Here is a 9,017-nt window from a genome sequence, read left to right as displayed (position 1 = left end):
TCTTTGTGAACTATTCCTTTAAGCCACATCACATCTGTAACAATATAATGACATAAAAGATAACTTTCAGAATGTTTTTTTTTTATATAATGTAACTAACTTTTATTTTTATAGTTATATTTTTTGCTGTGAATCGACATTAATTCTCTCTATCCGATATCAGTTGCCTATTGAAATCCATTGCTGAGAGTGACAGGCATACTGTTGCCTGGAGGAAAAGCAAATGGTTAACGTGACTGGCCTGATTGTTTTGCACATGTAGGCTACTGACCTTGCAAGACAGCTCTTGTATTCTTCTGCTTGGGATAAATAACACTTGCATTATTCAGACCTAGCTCTTCAGCTCAAGGAGCAAACTGTCTCCCCATAGACCAGCCCGCCTTTTTAATGGCTGTCTGAAAAGATTTGAGTGTCCTAATCAGAAAAAAACATTAGCGAGAATCGTCCTTGTCTCTTGTGACTCAAGTGAAAAAAAAAGAATACTAATCTGCCGTTAGCATTAGTATCGAAGCTCATCATCAGCCGGCATGAAATGGGTAACATGGAATGTGACTATGACCTCAGCCACCACAAAACTGAACCGCCTGCTTGTGCAGTGATATCATGACCACATGAGACCAGGGCGGCTAAATTGGACCAAATGTGGGATGCATGCAACATGAAATGAGAATTTCACTTGGGAATTATTAAAGTTTACCTTTTAAGGCACATTCTTACTTATTAGGGATAACTAGCAGCCCCTTAAATACAGTATTAATATTAAATGTGTTTTGTCGTTGGGGATTGGTACAGGAACAATTTGTAACTTTCCAGCACAGTACATTTTTCAATAGGTACAAGACTGCATGCTGTTGAGTTTTCTGAATAAAACTTTCCAGAGAAGATACATGTTTTTATATAGTGCTATGTTAAGTAGTACCCCTATAGAAAGTGTAAAGAAGAGTAAATTTTTATGACTGCAAATTTAACACAGTTAAGTACAGTTTTAAAAAAGTACACTATGACAATGTCCAATTAAAAGTTTTACTTCATAGTGCATTTGAAATAATTGTTTAATCAAGTTATGGCATTTATTATAAAATTCATTCTTTGTACATTTATGTCTAACCGTTAAGTGTAAGAAATCATTGCATCCAGTTTGCGCTTAATTCTGTTCTTTAAAGTATCGTGTTTATGTAATAAGTAAACGTATACTAAAATGCTTTTCTTTTCCGTAAGCTGTGGGAGAACAGCCCATGCTGTTAAGCCTAAAAATGCAGTTGGGTATGCGCCCTAGATATTAAAACTCGTAAAATAATCACTCTCTTACATCACTGCAGCAAAGACATAGTGTCACTTCATGTAATGGGATAAAATGGACTATGAGTTCCTGGAAACAGGACATTGCATTTTGCGGCTGTACGCGAAAGGAGAAGTTTCATTGTCTTGAAACCTGATTATCCGAAGGGAACTGGACAATAATTTCATATGAAACCTTGCCTAACCATTGTAGAGTGAAGCTGGCTTTCTCCAAAGCAAATGAGAGACCTCCGATTAGTTCAGTAACGGTCTTCTTGGCAACAGCCTGAAGACAAGCCTGTCAGCTTGGTTTTGTTTGCCGATTCTGTCCGCAAACCTTGTTTACAGCTGACCATCTGCTATTGGTAAGGCTGGGCCATATCCTGCACATTTCAGCAGTCAGTTTTAGTTCTGACACTGAAAAGGAGCACAGTCATGCTGACTTCAGAGCAACAGGAAGCTGAGGGAATAAACACCTAGTGGAGTGAAGCACTAAATGCTTAGAGGTGATGAGGTGAAATGGAAATAACACAATAAACTTATGGATAGGGCTACAAGTGAATTACGACAACATTTACAGAATAAGGGTCTAAAATTGTTCTGTGACATACCCGATTGTAATGAAATTTAGGACTGTTGTGATATTAAAAAAAGTTCCAAAAAAATTTGAGCTGATCTAAAAGTGGTTTTAATTTCAAGACCATTATGTCTTGGTCTTGGACTCAGGAGAATGTAGGCTCTGTCTTGACCCTTTTCTGCTCTCGGTCTTGGCCTGGACTTGAATGAGCCAGTTGGTCTACTCTGTGGCCATCTTGGCAACATCCCTGTGCAGCTATTTCAATGAATGGTCAGTCAAATGAAAATTAGTGACTAGGTTAAGTTTGCTCATAGCATTCTTTCAGTGAATTACTCATCCAAACTGATTTTTTTTTTGTTTTGAAAAGTGGCTGTCCAAACATGCTTTATAGTCCAATAAGTGGTCACCATTGGGTGATGGATGATTTTTTGCAGAGATAATGGAAAAAAATGATTAGGGCTTGTCAGCGCCACATTGTAAATGCATAAACATTTCTTAGTACAGCAATATCAGTATAAAATGAAGGTGAATAGAAATGGGTAAACTTAATCCTTACAAAACCTCCTACATCCATTTTGTTAGTCAGTTAATGTTCTCCTGTCTGAGGCTATAAAAACCTTGTGAAACAGAAATGCACAGAGTATTTATTATTGTACTTATAATTAAAAAAATCTGCTTTAATGTGGTCAAAGGTAATGGTTTAATCACTTTTATTCATATAGCAATTAATATATAGTATTTTTTATCAAAGCACTGAACAGTATCAAATAGGAGAATAGAGAGATGTTTTTCACGATCAAATAAAAATGTATTATAATTTAAATTTATATTAAATACAATACATGGAACTTAAAAATTACTATTTGATTAATTTAGGTATCAAGTATTTAGTAAGGCTAAAGAGTAGCATTATATGTAATTTTAGAATTACTTTAGAATTGCTATTTTTTAAATGTACGATGCATGTAAACTATAAGAAATTACATTAAAGCATATTTTACCATAAATGCTTGCAATATTTATCACATCAAAATAAGTGTACGTCTTTAAAGCATGACAAAAGATTATTAAAACATGTTTTATGTATTATCAGTGCAAAACAATTTAAAATTAATTTAAAGGATCTCAAATTCATAAGCACATCTCAGATGTCTTATCTCCAGAGCAAGGTCATCATTACTACTGCAGTCCTTGTGCCATCAACTCGGGTTAGTTTCAATTCTCTTTACATAAATTTTGTAAGAAGAAATCATTTTTGGGTGGATCTCTTTGGGAATGACATTAACTCCAGCATTGTCAATGGTGACTGCGGACAAACAGGCAGCTGTACCATAAGCATGGGAATTAACTTGCACTTTAATCACTTCCTTTGTTTTTTTTCTTTGATGTGGCAGTAGCACAACTTGTTTAATGAATAGTGGAGATGCTCTTTTATGCAGATGAACAGCCTCATTTAAATGACAATGTGAGTTTGTCAGCTGTGATTGGATGCGGCAGAAGTTACGCCTTAATTACCCTGGACTGACAATTAGACTTGGCATTAAGTGACAGAAATCTTTCTCAAATCTGTTCATTCTCTTCTTTAAATCTTTTATATACATTATAGTACATTCTGAACTTCTTTTCTTTTTTTTACTTTTTTTTCTCATTTTACTGGACTGATCTACACTGTTCCAAGAATAGATATTCATCTCTCTTTGGATAACTCCACATAAGGCCTTTGACATGAATGATTTCAAGCAGTTATTTCTTCCTATTTCAAATCAATGCAATTTTCCTGCCGGTTCTACATTAATACAACCCATTGAAGAGGCGTGGGTTCCCTAATTATAGAAACTCTTGTAGAATGAAAAGTTATTTTAGTTATCACTCATCCCTTAGCTGAATGAAACAGATGTAACTGTGTGTGTGTGTGTGTGTGTGTGTGTGTGCAGGCATGAAAACCTCAGCTGTTAAAAAGACTAATATACACTGTTTGTGTGCACAATGTGTGTAGTATTTCTGAATCTAGAGAGTTTGAGTAAGCAGTAAGTGCTGGAGAGGGTATTTATGGCTTTCACAGTTTGAGTCAGAGCAGCGCTGATGCTTGATGGGATGTGACCCGATCTCCATGAGGACCCTGTGACCCCGTTTCTACAGTAATGCATCTCTGTATGCTGTTATTTATGTGTGAATGTGTGAGCTGGGGTGGATATGTTTAAGTTGACATTTTTCACATTTTACTTTTTATTGTGAGGTATTTCAGGATTTTCAGTCAGAACAAATGTTATTTCAGAAGCAGATTTTTTAAAAGAATATGTACATCTATCTATCTATCTATCTATCTATCTATCTATCTATCTATCTATCTATCTATCTATCTATCTATCATTAATTGGTAGAGTATCATGTTTTAGACACACATGAGCAGAAAAAATCTTGAGCACTAAATCTACGTATTGGAATGTGGAAAGGATCATGTGACATTGAAGTTTAGAGTAACAGCTAACTTACAGGAATCAACTGCGCTTTAAAATATACTGAAAACATTTTTTGAGCTGCAATCATGTTTTACAATATATGTATTGCATTGTATCAAATAGCCTTAGTGAGTGTAAGAGACTTTCAAAAACATTTAAAACCTTTGACCAGTAGTGTATTTTGGATGCCCCTCCACCCTATATTGTGCCGCAGTCACTAGAAGCCTCTGGAGTGGCTGAGCTGTTTTCATCCGTGTTCTGTTGTGGAAAATCTTCATTCCCCCACCCAATCTGCGCATTCTTGGGTGTCCCTGTGCCTCTCTACCTTCTAACCTATCACTCAGAAACTCAAAAACGGAAAACTTTGCGAAGCCCATGTAATCACAGCAATTACAAATAATTATTCCTCGCTGTTGCACTGAAGTGGTAATGAAAGCAGATAGCTCTGCAGGTGGCTTGTATTTGCCTGATTTATTGATACCAGTAGCATTTTCTCTAGCAACACATGGTCATTTCCTCATGGATTCCAGTGCCTTGCTGTACCCATGACTATATAAGGGTATTTTCCCAGCTTCTTGACCTCCTCCCAATGCTAATACACCTCTACATACTCACATTCCCAGACTGAAGAAATGCTTTCGGGTATTCACCATCCCTGCTCAGGCCCTCTCTTCTAGTCTTACAGGGCGATGACTAAACAAGCCGAGGACTGATGTCACCACGTTCTAGCTATGGGTCAAAGGGCAACATAACGCAGATACACCCCTTCCATATGTCTGGCTGTCACAAACAACTTCATACCAGTTACATACACTGCTTTCTTTTCTGGCCTGGCAGAGCGGTTGATCGGCCTCTGGAATGGTTTGAGAACGTACCATTGAAGCATGTGTAGCTCGAATTCATTCTTCACCGCAATTTTGAACAGGCTGCTCCTGATTACAGGCCATAGATTTTCCAGAGATGTTCGTATGATTCACATGCCTCATAGACAGTCTCCAATGCCTCATCACTTCTAGTTTATTTTTTCGGCATGTCCCTGAAACAGGAGCATAACATGTGAGGTATTTTAATCCAGGAAGAGCTCAAGAGTTTTCCCCGTAGATATCTGGATATCCTGAGAAAACTTTGTTTTGGCTCACCACACTGCCTAGGCAGGTGAGACTTTGACTGTATTTATCTGAGTTGTCATAATCTACTTGTCTCGAGGTCACCATATGGATAAGTCTTCATTCATCGTTTTTTCTGGGAAACGTCATGCCTTTGCAGTTGAAGAGGTTATTTATAATCTGTGGTATTCATACAAAACAATGATTGACTGATGAGGTGTTGATCTACAATTGGTTGTAATTTCCATTAGAAAGTCAATTAAAGCCAAAATACTTAGGAGTCACTGGATTCTAAAAATCAAACCAGATCTAACTCATGTGTATCCATTCTCATAACGGGACACAGTTTGCATTGTCTACTATCACAAATTATTATGGTATAACTTATAGGAATGTTATGTGTCCCGAGCTGATTGAAAATCAATAAAATAAGTAATATGTTAAACGAATCACAATACATTCAGCGATGGGGGTTTATATTAGTGTATCTCTGAGGGGAACTTTGGATGGAATTTTTTTATCTTGGATGTTTGAGCATTAACCAAGAAAAAGCTGTATTGCTTCTTTTCTGCAAGCGCCACCTGCTCTCAGAGATAGAATTTATGCTCTCATTTAGCCCACCTGCTACTTTTGTTTCTTACACATGTTTTGTGCAGTAGTCTCTAAGCTATGTCTATACGCTATGGTCAGACCATTCTGGTTTTGCTTAAAATTTCAAAATGATAACATTTAAATGAAAAACTGCTCATTCTGCATTTATGCAGCATCTGTGTTTGGATCATAATTAAAATGCAGTGCTGGCTTTGTTTTAGTTTAGTTATGTGACACATTTCAATTTTACAACGAAATGTGCAACATTTAGTTTGAGAAATAATAAAGGGACACCTTTTTATTTCAATTTGTCTTAAATCTAATTTTGTTTAAGAAAATGTGAGAAAATCTAATTGTGAAATCAGTATCATGAATCATATTATATTGAGTTGTGTTAATTGTTACATGTCTTATTCCTTGGTAAATTCTTTTAAAATGACAATATTTACAATATCTTTGCACATTTACCAGCAATTCACCAATAATGTTACAACATCTGGCAAATTTGTGGAGCTGATATTTTTGTCTTTGATTTGATGAGTCTTTGATTTCACTGGTAAATTTCCAGAAAAGTCTGTATGTGTGTAAAAGAGCCAAGGTATTACATGAAAACATCTTGTAAATACCATGCTTCATTTAATTATTAAATAACATGAATCCAGGCCTGATCGTCAATGCTCACATTGGGTGTTTTTTTCTCATTGAATAATATCCCATTTGATTTCATATTGGCTGTAATGTTTAAAAAACGGACAAAGAATTTAAATCATTCATACACCCCTATTGAGTTGGTTTACATGCAGTCACAATTGGAAATGTTTGTCATGGTTTGAGTTGCAGACTAAAGGCCTTCATTAAACACTCTTCAAAGAGATGCTGAGAGATGCTATGTGACTAAGCTCCGGCCCAGCATGTCCGAAACAGGGCCAACAAACCTGCAGCCCTCAGCATATTTTTCCAGTCACTTATTTCTTTTTGCAACGAGGATCCTTATGTAATGATGTGCAGAAAATAAACCAGGTTTTGTGATCATCTTTCCTGGAGGAATATTTGTCATAGTCAGCATAAGGCTTTTCCACCCATGAGAGTTTTTGCCAAATGTGTTTTCCATATGTGTGACAAATATGATCCAGTTTTAAAGCACTTGTGATAGGTTTGTCAGGAAAACACGGTGCATCAAAATCTGGAAAGATCATTAGCTTTACAAAATGCTATTGTTATTACTGCAGCTTTCTCTTTTGTCACAGTCATAATTTCTGAGCGGTACACAGCTGCTGGGTATTTCCAGAACATTAGCAGATAAATCTCCAAAATATTCGAAGTCGAGAGCAATGCCTAGCAGCAAATTATAGCAGTTCAGCCATTTTAGGCTCTGCATAGAAGTATTCCCCTATGCATTTTATGGGAATTTCTGGTTGCTATGACAACAGTGTGATATCCCTGTATATCCTGATATTCTGTGTATGGGTAATGTCACCTCTGTATTAAACGTGGAGCCATTCTTGAATAATAAAGTGATGTTTTTATGTAACAATTTTCTTCAAAGACATACTGTACAGTGTTGAAATACAGTGTTGATGTATTTTACAACTGCAAATGAGCTACAGCCTCAACTGGGCCTAGTTGTGACAAGACATCTTAAGACAGCAGCTTGCACTCAAACTGACAAATAGACATCGACATGCAACATGCAGACACACACACACACACACACACACAAATGTTGTGCTCGAATGAAAATGACCTACTTGTTCGGACCACAAGAACAATTACACCCCACATTCCACTCCATTCCAAAGCACAAGAGATGTTTTCAAATCACATGCTTTTACGCTGACGCTGCTTTGTCCAGTCTGGTATCATTTTATCTTTTTCAGATTTAAAGGAGGACATAACTGTATATATATAATTTCATTAGCAGCTTCATGCTTTGATGACAGAATTTAAATTTTTGGGTGAACCAGCCCTTTAAATAAATTAATTATCTGTGCGGTTGACACTTCATATAATTATTATTGTTATTTATTTACTTACTGTTATTGATTCCTGCTATCCAAGTAAAAAGCTATATATTTAAAATACATTTATTTCAAACTAACTATAGGTTAAATGTACTGCTCAACGGCCTGCATGCACTTCACTAATTCTAGTCTAATTTAGAAAAAATATTCATATCATTTCAGACAAAAAATAATTTTTTTCCTACTAGTCATCACAGTTCTACACACATAATGGGTTTAAAACACATGTGTTTCTAGTGTGTTGAATTGGCTTGTGTTATCTGGCTAACACACTGCATACTACGGTGTTTGTGTGTGTGTACGGCCCACTGTGAAACATCTTATTGCTGTCGATACAGAATGGAGCATGAACACACCCCTCTAGCAGAGGGACGCCCCTGGACCAGCATCACCATGGTAACGGCAGGGATGCTGCTGGCTGTCCTAATGATGCTCTGTTGGGAGTAGAGGAGAGGGCAAGCTTTAGCTTGTTCTGAAGAGAGGGTTGAGAAGAGTGTGTGTGTGTGTGTGTGTGAATGCATGTGCGTCTGTGTGCACCTGTATGTGTTTGTGCACACAATCAGCTGGAATACACATGGACTAAGATTATAGTTACTTAAATATGTATGGTTTGTTTGTACATTCATTTAAATTTGCCACAAGCTTTGTCTGTTTGCCATCCCCCTGTGAAAAGCTCTCTCAGCTGGCTACTGGGACAGTTTGGCTCAGGCTAGCAGATGTCTGTAGTGGTTCACCTCTTTCTCAAATCCAGCTATTGATTTTGCTTTTTTTTTCATCTCATCACCCCTCCCCCATCTCCCTTCCCTTGTCTTTTTCCTTTCTTTGCGGTAAAGGGAGGGGGCTTCCTGTCATGAATAAGTCAGGGGCTTTTCACTTCTTGCAGTGAACACTTTTGCTGCGGAGGTTGAGCTTAAATTATTGATTCTGGGATTTTAAGATAGTCTGAAAAAAACTGTCTGGGAAAAGAGAAGGTGATGAGACACAT

The sequence above is a fragment of the Puntigrus tetrazona genome, chromosome 12, assembly GCF_018831695.1.
Source record: "Puntigrus tetrazona isolate hp1 chromosome 12, ASM1883169v1, whole genome shotgun sequence".
Lineage (NCBI taxonomy): Eukaryota > Metazoa > Chordata > Actinopteri > Cypriniformes > Cyprinidae > Puntigrus > Puntigrus tetrazona.
Note: the sequence above shows the minus strand (reverse complement) of the source record.